Genomic DNA, 13,683 nt, shown 5'->3' with positions numbered 1-13,683 from the left:
GATCAGGGGAGACAGAGGCGTCCATGCGTAAATCCACATGACTGAATCACTGATAAAAGAAAATGAAACACATCTCTATGGGCCAAGAGGGGCCAAGAAACGCCACTCCAAATTAGTGTGCGGCCCAATTTGTTGTTACTTCATTAACCAACCAGCATCTGTAGGAGTAAGGGAGGGAAGTTGTGACCCATCTCTCCTAAAAATTCCCTTTGTCGGGCCTCTTAAATAAAAAAAAAAAAAATCCAAGAGTAGGAATGAAGGAAATGTATGCTAGAAAGGAGATTAGGTTTTCATATCTCTGTCCTTAAAGTATCAAATTTAAGATGAGGAGATATTGTTGTCATCTAGGATTGACGAAAACAATTACTCTTGGACAAGGCAATAAATTACTTTAACACAAAATTATCTAGTTGATATGATTATAAACGCCAATATATATTTTTTAATAGTTTTAAAGTATTAAAGTTTAGCTGTAAAAATCTCTTTAGCAACTGAATTCAAACAAAAAATACTTAAACTTTTCTAGTCTAATATTTAAGTGAAGACAGCGTGTCATTAATAAATGAAAGAATATGGCTTCAACTAGTAAAAGAGGATAGGAGAAATTTTTATATAAACACTATTAATAGACTGATTTGCAAACAATATTCATAATGAGCTGCTAAAAAAATACTGGATGAATGCTGTAAGATTAAAGTCACAGCACACCAGGCCTGTAGTGCATCAGTGGAGGTTCAGCTCTTATCTGCTGATAGAAACTGGCTGTCTGGGATGGGTAGTTCCTTATCTTCCATGGCCCAATAATATCCACGGGGGACCAACACTGTTTGGCACCCTGAAATCCTTTTTTCTACACCGGATGGGAAATCAGCCTGGGTGGATCATGGGGGCTTGAGACATGGAGGCCATATGGCTCAGTTTTATTCTCAGTGGAGTACAGGAGTTTGGGGTTCCCAGCTTCTAAATGTACACAGGAGACTTTGACAATATGTGCGGCGACAAAGACATTGTGACATTTTCTGTTTGTCGTTTAGCCATTACTGGCATATCACTGTGGTTGCAGTTTTCAGAACTGTTGAGGTCTATTTAACTCCATCTGTTGATGTGAATGTATAATACGCATACACAGACTAAAAATATCAGTGTGTGTTTTGAACTTTTAAACTGCCAGTCTTGCTAAGGTAAATTTAATTTTCAAGAAAGCCCAGAGAACAAAGGAAGACATCAGTCAGACATTAAATGAAACCACTCACTCACCTGTCTACAATAAAAAATAACCACTTATTAAATTCCAAGTCAGACAACCAGCAATTAACACAACCAATTACAATGAAACCTCATGGAGAAAACCTTCCACAACTGGATGAAAAATCTAGGTTTAGACTTCTGGGATCCTTATACAATTAAAAGGACGATACCCGTGTCGACTTTATCTCATAATATTTCAGTGCATAAATATGGATTGTTTAGGTTTAGGTAAATACTGTATTATGTACTGTACTTATGAGATTGTAGTTTAATGATGAATCTTTTTTATAACCTATGTTTCACCAGGAAAGCATCACTGAGATTTAAAAATGTATTTTTCATGACTGATCCTGACCAAATAGGTGGCAAAAACAGTGAATCAAAGAGACACAACTAATATTTTACAAGTAATAAATAATAAGACTGTAAGATAATACCAAGAAGCAAGTAAATAATTAAGTAATAATAATAATTAAGTTAATTAAGTAAGTACTGTACCTTTTAAGAAGAATGTTTCATCCCTTAAAAGTCAATTTTCATACTATGAAATTAATTTATTTAGAAGTGCAAGACCTATGTCTTTGCCAGATGTTAATTATGTTCATTTTGAAGAATAATAAGTTTCCTCCCCCAAAATTCCCAACAAAATAGCTCAAAAATTGCTCGACCTTTTAGTAGAAGTTGAAAGTTAAATATGAAAACAAAGCTAAAGAACAGCTCCATCCTTAAGGCTTGACTGACAGGTCTAAAAAAGGGAAAGGGTGCACTACTGTTTCTGGCCAGCTGAGGACATGCTTTCCTTAGACTGGAAAAAGGGGAACATTTAGCTTCAAGTATTCTCATACATCCACTGTAATCCAGCATTTAGTTGCAGTAAGAAGTAGCTTCACTACACAACCGTCCAACAAAATGTTGTTTAGGATCCACAAAGTGCAAGTAATAACAAAAACAAATAATGCTGAATAAAACGTCTTGGGATGCTAAAGTAGGATGGGACGATACAAACTAAAACAAGGCAAAGTATAGATTAGAAAGTTTGAATTTATGTGGCAAAAGTAGCTATAACATGACATATACAGTATACAAACATGCAAAGTATATACAAACATGCATGTAATAGAGTAAAAAGGATTTTTGAAAAATGTGGATGTTTAGAATAAGAATAGACAATCGCTGCCACTGTTGGTCACTTTATAATTAAAAAATTGACTTTTACATGCTTTTTAATATTTTGCCCCCGAGCCCATTAGTGGAGTACATGCAGACAGGAATTTGACCCCACTTTCTGAAGCAACCAAGTTTTCCCACGCAGGTGTAAGCCACAGTGAGGTGAACCTACCACAGCACAATATGTTTAGGACGCAGCCTGAGAGACCTCCATCGAACATCTTTATGAAGTAGATTGAGGACAATTTTCCTGCTGAAAGGTGGTCTACCTGGATGGCCAGGACTGCCTGCCAGCTGCATGTCATTTCTATCAAATGTGGCCTGGGTCTGTCAATTAAGAAAACACAGGGCAATCTGTGGCTGCTGAAAGAGATCCCCTTGGCCTGCTCCCAGGCTGAGAGACGGCCTTTTGTTCCCAGGCATGTCTCACATACTTTTAGAGCCCAGATAAGCTCAGGCTTCATGAAGCCCTGCTTTATATTTGCCCACTGTAATGTCTCTGTGGGGTCAGGGAATATGGGGAAGCACTGTCTGCGAAACGGTAATATCCCCCCTCCCACACACACATTATAGGGTCAGGAATAGAAGCCACAGGTTAGGTGGTCCAGAGGCCTGGCCAGGGGACTTTTTTTGCTGAATGATCCCCTCCACCCATGTGCCCACCCTTGATCCGTTCCTACCTCTCATACCAGAGACATAAACTGCACAACAAGCAGGCAGCTTTAGCCGTTTCCTGAAATCGGATAAACAGGTACTCTATGCTGAGATTTGCCAGCGTGGGGGGAAGGGAATTTGTTTTAGTACCAGCCGGACCACCCACAGACAAGAAAACAGGTACATCAAGGTGGCTTGAAATATAAGAAGAGGGCAAAGGGAGGTTTGAGCCAGCAGGCTGAAGGTTGAGAGGGGGTCTGGACTGCTCGATGACTTAGTGTTACTGTGGTTTATCAAAAAGTAAGTCCTTAAAAAAAGGAAGCAAAATACCAGATATTCTTCTTTGACAATATGCTCACACATGAATCACATTGACCAGGCCTGTGTCGAACAAAAGTTTAGATCATGTGTGAATTTCGTCAACTGAGCTCTATCTGTGGACAAGATGATTTTAATTTTCAAGGTTTTATTTGATGGTTTTATTTAGGCTGGGATTATTTCTGACTCTAACTTGATTGTATTAGCTTTGTTTTTGCCTGTAACTGTAGCGACATACATCCATATTCGGAGTGACCAGCAGAATTGAACCTTCATTTTCACTGTTCAGGGCTTTTCTTTTCTTCATTTTTTCGGTGGGGGTGAGGTGGGCTTGTGGGTAATAGGGATGTTTCTCAGTAAACTTTGTATATATCTAGAAATAAATTGAACTCGATTCAGAAACAAGCTGTTTTTTGCAATCACTCTAAAAATACTTTTTTGAGTGAAATACAAGATATAATAAGATGCAATAACCACTTCATGTATCCTAATATATATGAAAAACAATCTAACATGATAACCCTCTTTGGTTAAATCACATCAGGATGTTGTATTAGAGCCTTAAGTAGCAAGTGAAGTCCCATCATGGAATTTCAAGCTGAGTGTTTTGGCCTTTTTAGTCTGGGTGTTTTGAAACTGGACAAATTGATTTATCATAACCTGCTTTGTAATTCTTTCTGACTCAGATAAAGAGCAAAAGTTACAAAACTGACACTATGTTGTGTTAGATAGTGTAAAACCAGAGACTGAGATGATAAATTCAAAATGGTAAGCGTAAAAAGACCTCAATCTTATTCAGCATCTTCAGGCTGAACTGGGACATTGACTAAGAGCCAGACATCAGTAACAGACCTTGCTGAAACCCTTGTAGCTTAGTAAGAGAAAACATCTGCAGCCTGTTTCCAAAATCTTCTTAATCCAAGTTTAACAAGTTTACCAATCACATATGGTTTTAATATCAGCCCTCTTCCACACTGGTGACCTGTCCAGGGTGCACCATGTCCCTCACCGAGTGACAGCTAGGATAGGCTCTAGACCACCACAATCATGAATTGGATAAGCAGAGGAAAAGGAATGGATGGATCTCAGTGTAATATTAAGATGTCCACATACTTTTGGTCATGTAGCATTTGTTAGAGGTGTTAAAATAGACACTGTTATTTGCATTGCTTCTTATGTTTTTTTCTTTTAAATGTTAATAGCCGACATGGTGATTTCCTTCATCATTGTCAGCAAATTGCCCATGCAGGAGTGAAGTATTTAACGTCCAGTAGGGGTGTGGTTCCATTAGATAGCTTTAAGACCATGCTGAGTGCTCTTGAAAATTAGTTTTTTGGCAACTTCCTAGGATGCACAGCCTCCCAGCAAGCCACCAAGGCTTTGTCAAGACTGTGCTGGTTTAAGCTTGCAGCTTTTCAAGGCTCCCATTATGCCTGACTCAGTCGGGCAGAAAGCGAAAGAGCCTTTTCTGCAGTCATGTGGGCATACTGGCATTATACACAGTTCAGTATTAGATATTTGTGAGTCATATAAACAGAAGGGAGGGCACTGAGGCTTCGTAAAGAAAAAAAACTTTATAATTGGGGAGTTATATAAGTGCCTAAATCCTCCTCCAGGGATTTAATTTTTCCCCCATTGTATGTTTTCAAAAGCAGGAAGACCTCACAGCAGCGGTGACAAATCCTCTGACACAGAAATCACTGTGGTACAGTTTAAGGACTGTAAATGAAGTCTTTGAGTCTTCAGGTGAGGGATATTTAACTGTCTCATAGTCTTCATTTAAAATGTTGCAGTATATACCTATAACTAGTTACTTTTGCTACTGTTTTCTTTTTATGACAATTAAGAAAATGGAATTATAACAAGCTGAGAAGCAATGCCAAGAAAAAAAAGTCCTGGAGAAAATGTAAGTGTCACATTTGATGGATTGGATATATTTAGATCATTTTGATAACCCACCTTCAAATATATATTTACCCTCTCCTGAAATCACTCCAGTTTTTGAGTCTACTTTTAGACATTCAAGTCTATTTAGCCTCATGCACCCTTGTGTAGATTTGTTATGGTTCTTTTCTTCCTTCTGTAGCCTCCCCCAATTATAAGCTGTATAGATTTCCCAATGGTGAGTCCCTGTCCTCTCTACACGTCTACAGTCTGCATGTGTATCAGTGTGTTGGGTCCGTGTGTGTGTGTGCGCGCGCACGTGCATGCGCAGCTCCCTGTTGGCCCAGATGCTGGGGTGTGTACAGTGTGTAAATCTGGGGCTAGTCGGGTCACTCAGGCATGACCTGGACTATGTCGAGCCTTGTCTTCTGAGTGCCTCCAGCAGTGTTCCCCTCCTCAGTTCTGACCAGCCAGCCTCACAAACAAGGATTTAGGTCATCTTGACCCCCCTTGCATCGCCCGTGAGTTTGTTAAGATGGCTGGGAGTCACTGCCTCTGATGGTCTGTGGTTGCAGAGTTCAAGATACAAAAAGCGTTTGCCTTGTGCTCTCTACACCAGAGCATATGCATTAGGTGGTTTCAGTTTGTTTTTTTTTTGCTCAGCTGCCTTATTTTTTCTTCAGGAAATCCAAAAATTTGGTACAGCGGCAACAAAATTTGTTACATGTGACGTCTCTTGCTGTAACAGAATCGGGCTGTTTGTAAGACAACACATACTCTGTGATCTGAAATCACCTAGTCTGTGCCTAGTGTGCTACTGACATAATCTCTTATGAGATTATGTAACAATAATAATAACAGATAATAACAGACAAAGTTACAGTGCTTAACAATTTCATTAGACCACCTGCAACAAGAAGCATAAATATTCTAGAAATAAAACACCTGTTGATAACTAAAGTAATATTGGTATTTATTAGGCAAAAATAAAATAAATCCCCCCCCCCTTTTTTTTTTTTTTTTTTTAACCAAGATTTGAACTGTATACATATAGATAGATAGAAGTAAATAACTCTAATTTGGCATCCTGATCAGAAAATAATAATGCATTTTACTATTTTTTTCTACTTTTTTGTCAGAAAGCAATTTTTAGCATTAAAAATATTATTTGGTCTAACGATATTACTGGTGGATTAACAATTACAGAAACATAAGTTATCCTGGTAATTACCAATACTGTTTATTCAGGGCAGCTGAGGCATAAAAAGCCTTTTTCTGGACTGACTGTTGATGTTATCTTAGATTATATGGGAGAAGCAGCCTCTTTCTTATGCTGGTCCTGGCTGGTCTGTAGCACTGTTAGCAGTGTGTCCCCCATTCACAGTAGCAGAAGTTAATAAAAAAGTTCTTGTGTTTTATCACCTGTGTGCTGCTTTGTGCTAGGATACCATTATTATATGGTAGCAACACATGTTATACTTTGTGTGGATTTTGGTCTTCTTTTCACCCCCTCACTCCTACAAATACCAACACACCACTTCACTTAAGGGAGTGCAAAGGCCTGTCCTGGAACAGGCGTATCACTAACATTTACATGGTGCCTCTGAAATCAGATTATGTATGGGTTCAATTGACTTAATGGATTTGAAGAGACTAGATCCTATTAATGAATAGGCTGCCCTACGGCACTGCCCCAACCAATAGCAAGCTAATCTGGCATGCAAATTAAATCCTGCCTCAATATGCCTGCCTGTTTAATGCGATCCATTACACAGTTTCACTTATTTATATATACTATTATAAAAGAATAGGCTCATAAACAAACCGAGGGAGGGGTTTGTTCTATAAATGGTGCTGTGCTGTTTCCCCATGCAGAGCCCCTGGGGCTGGTGGAGGCAGCAGTGATATCATCCATTGACAGTCAGTGAGGCTGTGGCTGCCAGTGTTGTAGAAAATATGGAATTACACCCACAGCTACCTTAACCTGTAAATGATCAGTCCACCTTTAACCACCAGTTCATTTCATTTCACAATATGTTTTTCCTTTCAGTACAGTCTTTTATTACTGAATTTGCCGTGATTTACACAGCAGGACGTGGAGCGTTTTTCTTATTGGGCTTATATAACACATCATGAGAATATGTTTAGGGTGAGATCTGATCTGTTTCAGATTTGATTATATTTGAAGCATTTAACCCCCTGCGTCTTCTTTTCAGTTTAAATTCCCACTTTCAGTCTTTCAGCTGCTGCACTCGGGTAAATGATTTGACGGCTGCAGTGTGTATTCAGAGTCGTAATCTGGCACATGATCACACTGATGGCTGAGCAGGACATCTGCTAAGGAACTCCAGCATTTCTAGCCTCTTTGCTTGGCTTTTCATGCCTGGTTACCTTAAAGCCCACTTTGTTAGTGTTGGAGGGAATAGGGGTCAGGGGGAGGCCAGATATAACCTGACCCTTACTAAAATATTACAGCCATGTTTACTTCAGTCTCCAGCCGGGAAAAGAGCCTCTAAAGCTGAAAGGCGTTGGGAGGAAAGACAAGGGAGAAAGTGACAAACTAATGAGGCTGTTTTCCTCTGATGATGTTAAATCATTACTCTGCTGGTATTATTTCGGTCAATCCCTGCATCGTATTGCTTAAACATGTTCCACAGCAGCCTGTAGTCATATGTAACTCTGGCCTTATTGAGGATCAAAGTCTGATTCAATCTGGTTCAACCACCTTCTGAGCATACTTCAGCACAACTGGCTTTTTGAGCAAAATTGAATAAGACGTGAATTGAATATTTGCTGTTTTTCTGACACGTGTTCCTTCACAAATATAAATAAATAAAGCCTTCCCAATGCAGGTATGCTCGAGTGTGTGCACCTCATTTCAAGCACAATTAACTTGAAATGGAGTGCTGCAGGATCAATAGTCCCCATTTGATCCAGGGGGGTCTGTCACTCCATGGAAATGGCACACATATGGTAATACAGCCAGCTTAACAACAACTTGGAGGATTTACTGTTGCCGTTTTCAGGCCAACATGAATAACAAACAGTGGGCCACTCTTGGGACCCATCTTCTTTTATTCCAGCTTCAATTAATCTTAAAGAGAGATACGATTTAAAGCTAATGAACAGGGGTAAAACTAATGCATTTTGATAACAAGAGGTGAAAGTATCAGATTGTCCGTAATATTCAGAACCATAGGAAAGGAGTCATGGTGCACAATTCACTGCTATAGGCAGCCTGGCTTTAGTAGTTTGCCTCAGAACACAGCATATAAAGATAAATGAAGACTGAATGACCCTGATGTAGCCCTGTTCCTTCATCATATAAATAACAAAAAGCAAAGCGAATAAAGCAGACTGTGCTGGGACCAATTCCCCAATGGGTGCTTATATGAAATGCAACTTTGAGGCGATCTCCCTGCTCAGAATGTAGCATTTATTTGCAGGACTCTGTTTCAATTTAAAGGGAATGGCAGCTGAAGGAGGCACAGGGGACAGTGTCTCATCACCGCCACTTACCTCTCTTATAGGCCTGCAGCCGAGGAGGAAAACCTCAGCAGGCAGCTCCACTTAAACAGTGAAGACCTCCACCAGTCAATGTAATGTGTACAGCTCTGATAGCCCCCGTATTCTCAATCCTGCTTCACTGTGTGGGTGTTTGTGTTTTCTAATACTTAATAGAGCTAATTATTTTATATATTTGGTCTTTGACCACACCAAGAACCTAATATTTTACTTTCACTTTTACTATTCTGTAACAGATATTTGCTTTAATGTCACACGTTAAATGAGAGGACTGTTAAATACTATTAGGATACAGTCAGCAGCTAATTATCTTAGCTAAGCACAAACAATGAATACAGGGTGAAATAGTGTGCCTAGCTCCTTCTAACAGCCTACCAGTAGCTTTATAGCCCACTGATTAACATTTTATATGTGGTTGTTATACTCTAAACAGAGCCAAGCTAGCATTTTCCCCCAGTTCTCACTGTGTGACACTAAGCTAACTATACTTCTTATTATATACTGATACAATATTACAATAACCCAAGTGTATTGCCGGAATAAAACACTAATAAAATGACTAAGTATGCAAATTTAGTCCTATTCAGACTCCTTGGGTTTGCGGTTAGGATCTTACATGTTAAAGTGAAATTCTAAAGTTCACATTACAACTTAAAAAAGACTGAAGTATGACTTGTCTGGCAGGCTTTTCAGGGAAAAAAACATCTTCTCTCTAAAAACAACATGCCATGGCTTAGGTTCACAGAGTTTCATCTGACCAAACCACAAGACTTCTGGAACAATGATCAAACTGAAGATGTTTGGCATAATGCACGGCATCATGTTTGGTGAAAACTAAACAGCATATCAGCACGAGAACCTCATACCTTGTTCAGCGGTCTTGTTCAGTGCTGCCTTTAGGTATTGGACAGGCACATCTTTAATGTTTCTCATGCTATACCACTAGGAGGAAATCAGTGTTTTCAGTATTTTCATTGATTATCATCAGCTTTATTGTTCTTTTGAAACAATAAAAAGTGGGGATTGGCTACAACCTATCCTTTTTCTAACATGAATAGAGAAGATCAGCACATTGTAGTGCTATGCTGTAATGTGATTATATGACCTTAAAATGTCATCTAATGGCAAGGTAATTTTTTCACAGAGCTATAACACAAGTTCCATACTATAGGTCACGTATTCCGATACTGAAAACACAATTAATTATCTTGTATTTTCACCGCAGGAATCACTGAGGAACCAGACTAACGAAAACAGTGTGACTTCCTGCCCAAGGACGTTCCTGAGCCTGCTCTTGAAAAGACAGCATACGGACGTTACTTGCCCAAAGGGTTAATGTTGATGAAAAACAAGCAAACATGTCCATAAATAGGTGCTTTCCCTGGAAGAAAGACTTTATATGCTACAAGCTCATTTTAAAATCAGCTGAATGTTTCACACAATGGTCGAACATACAGTGCTGACGACGGGGGGTAAATTAGAGCTCGGAGATGAATTATCAAACAATTTAAAAAAAAAGTGAGGCTGAGCCAAAGGGAAACAGAGCACAGATGATATTGGCAATAGATGGAGATGCGCTTGTCTTTCTGGGTTAAGTCAGTTTATCTTCTGATTTGTTTTATTCTCTAGGTTTTTTTTTTTTTTAGGGAGGAGGGTGGGGGGCTGCTATAACAAACCATATCATGGCGTGTTAAAAGTCCAAACCATGGGAAAATCAAAGCTTACTTCATAATCTATTTTTTGGCAATCAGCAAATCAAATATAAAGTCACATGAGCTGACAGCAAGACCAGTAAAACGGCAAAGGATGTGTCCATCCCCACCCCCATTCGTGCTCCAGCCTGCCCTCTGTGTTCCAGCGATACTCATTTTGATTTCAATTAAAGATCCTGAGTGTGACTCTCGGAGAGAAATTGCCTGCCTTTAATTAGGTAGTCTAAGTTCATGGAAGCAATTGTTGTTTCTCCACCACTTTCAATTTGATGAGCCAAGGACTTCCATTTTATAGCTATGAATGAATATAGTTTCATACACCTCAGGTTCCTTGTCCTGCTAACTGTTTTGCAACCAAACAGCGAATATTACTTGTGTGTTTGTCATTAGTCGCTGGGGGTATGGTGCTGTGGGAATCAATGTGTGTGCGTTGTGCGTCTGCGTGCTCTGGACTGCAGGTGGGCTGCTCCATCTGTGATGAAGAGGTCAGTAGCTGGCTAGGACCACATGGTGCTGCCAGGCCGCTGCCCGCTGGTCAATAATCTATTACAGGACATCCCTCCTCCTCCTCTATGTGACTAATGCACTTCGCAGAGATGGTCTTCCAGAGGTTAATGCTGCTCGGCTGACCCTGGTCCCCTCTGACAAACACTGTCAATGCTTGATTCAGAAAAGCTCTTTCTCAACCGAATATCAGATTGGCCTCTTGTGGAGGTGGCATGAATATGTTTAAGGATTCATGTTTGAGCTCTCAGGTCTAGTGGGCACTTTTTATATAAAGTACAGTACAGTGTAATTTTCTTCACATACATAAAGTGGATATCTGATTATGAACCTTAATTCTTTCTGCTTAAGTTCTGTTGGTGTGATTGGCATGTTCATGAGCTAATGTAAGGCATGAGAAATGAAGATTAACTCTAACTTTATAGAAGAAATCCTTCCAGTTTTCCAGAGGTGAACTAAGTCTTTGGCTCTTGTTTTGGCTCTGTAAACCTGCGCATTTGATCCTAAGTCAAACTGATTATCATATCATTTAAAAATACATGTTTTGAGACCATTGGGTGAAGGACTGCAGATTCCTGAAACTCCACAAACACATGGCTAAAATATTCACCCTGCGTGAATTTGTCAAAGTGATGTAGCTGCTACATGAACGTAAAAATGTCTTTTAGTTTAATATCTGCTGTAAGACCTTTTTGTGTAAGGTTTTCAGCACATACACATCAGCAGATGTTTAACGTGGGTGATGGTTGTCTTCACTCCTTGATCCTGTGAAGCTGAACCACTGATCAGCTGGACCAAGTCATGTGAGTTGGCGTGGTAACAATTTGCTCTTTCACCACAATAACTTTTTGGACGAGACCACAACCCCTACAGCATATGCAACACATGTAAATCCACGTAAACTGTAGCTAAAAGTCAGCGCCTTAACCTCACGGTTTGTGTGTCATTTCAAATGTAGCATGCTGGTATATGGAGGCGACACAAGGAAAATGATATCACTGTCCTGATTTCACTGTAACTGTCAAGTATTACGTTACTGCACTCAGCTGTGACTGTGGTTTGGGGTTGCAAGGGTGAAAGTATCTCAGCAGAAGATGAGATAGGCAGATCTCTTTATAGGATCCTGATTGGTAAGAAGATCATGTTATTCTCACACCCCTCAGTTCCAACCAATTTGCCACAAATTTTATCTTGCAGGCACTCAAGCATTGCTGGTGGCTTTGTTCCTACTTTTTCTTTTTCCCTTGTCAGCTCCTTTAGTATTTTTTTTCTCTGGCTCTGAAAAAGATTAAATGTTTATCACTTGTGAATGCTTTTTCACAAATTTCCACCCAAATCTATCCTTTTTTTTAAACAAACGAGCAAAAAAAAAGTTACAGTTTGTTTTTCCATCTCATTTGCATAGAGTGATATTTGAGCTGCCATTATGAGGCTCATAAATGAATTGGATTGTGAACACTGTGGAGTCACAGTGTATTCATTGTTAATCCATAACATTATGGTGATGTCTCTTTGTTTCACTGTTCTGTTTTAATAAATCACCTGCTGCCTCTCCAAGATGCTGTCATTTGAAATTCTAGCAGCGGGTCTCGTCTGAGTCCGATGAGGACTACAGGCAGACCTCATGTCTGCGTGTGGAGCAGAAGGAAATTAGCCGCACCTGAATGACAAGGCAAAGGCTCCCACCCCCAGAGGGACTGTGATCTACACACAAACTCCCTTTTAATAGACTTACACCTCATTTGGCCTCTAAAGCTTGTTGAAGGGTCCCAGAGGACAGGGAGGTGGGGGGGAGGCCCCTCAGAGGTCAGCCCACTGCTCGCTGTAAACCAGCTGCAGTGAAAGGGAGAGCTTGATTAGATGGCCATTCACACCCAGAAGGGGACCGCCATCCGGAGACAATGCCACATTTTCCCTTGCAAAACAACAGGGACATTTTGTCTGGGCTGTCGCGAGCAATATCTGTTACGTGGAGGATGTAGAGACAACTGGCTGTTCAAACTATAGCCACTTCTGTTTAAAGAAAAAACACTTTTCCCAGTGGGTTTGGAGGAAGCTGATATTGCCTATTTATCTAGGTTTTACTTATTTAGCTAATATGCTGTATTCAACATGTCATCCTGGTGGTAATATGTTACAATCTCTCTCTACTTAGCTCTTTAGTCAAGTTTAATTTAAGATTTAGCGAAGGTATAAAATAAGATATAAAGTAATCATATTAAGTTATTTAATAAAAAGGAAGATTAATATCACCTTCATGTCTCACACTACTGCTAGCTAAATTTGGTTAGCAAAGAGACAGAAAACAGCTAGCCTGGTTCCATACATCTCTTATGAAATCCAACTAGGGGCACTTCTCAAGCACAGAGATTAACACATCAATATCTCCCTTTTCCCTTTTAATTGTCAAAGTTGATTAATGGATTTTGTTTCAGATGAACATACCAGACAAGTAGTTTCTCCCTGTTCAGCCTTTATCTTAAGCTAATTTACTTTTCTAATCTTTCAGGTTCTGTTCTTTATCAACCACAAATGTTTTATTGTTTCTGTCTCCATGATGCTACAGCCTGCTATGATAGGCTATTATGACAAATAGCCATCCCTTTCATATGTTCAAACAATAACACTTTAACATTTTTCCCCAACATAGAGGAACATCCTACTGATTTGA

The sequence above is a fragment of the Perissodus microlepis genome, chromosome 8 (assembly GCF_051167445.1).
Source record: "Perissodus microlepis isolate ML-2025 ecotype Zambia chromosome 8, ASM5116744v1, whole genome shotgun sequence".
Taxonomy (NCBI): Eukaryota; Metazoa; Chordata; class Actinopteri; order Cichliformes; family Cichlidae; genus Perissodus; species Perissodus microlepis.
Note: the sequence above shows the minus strand (reverse complement) of the source record.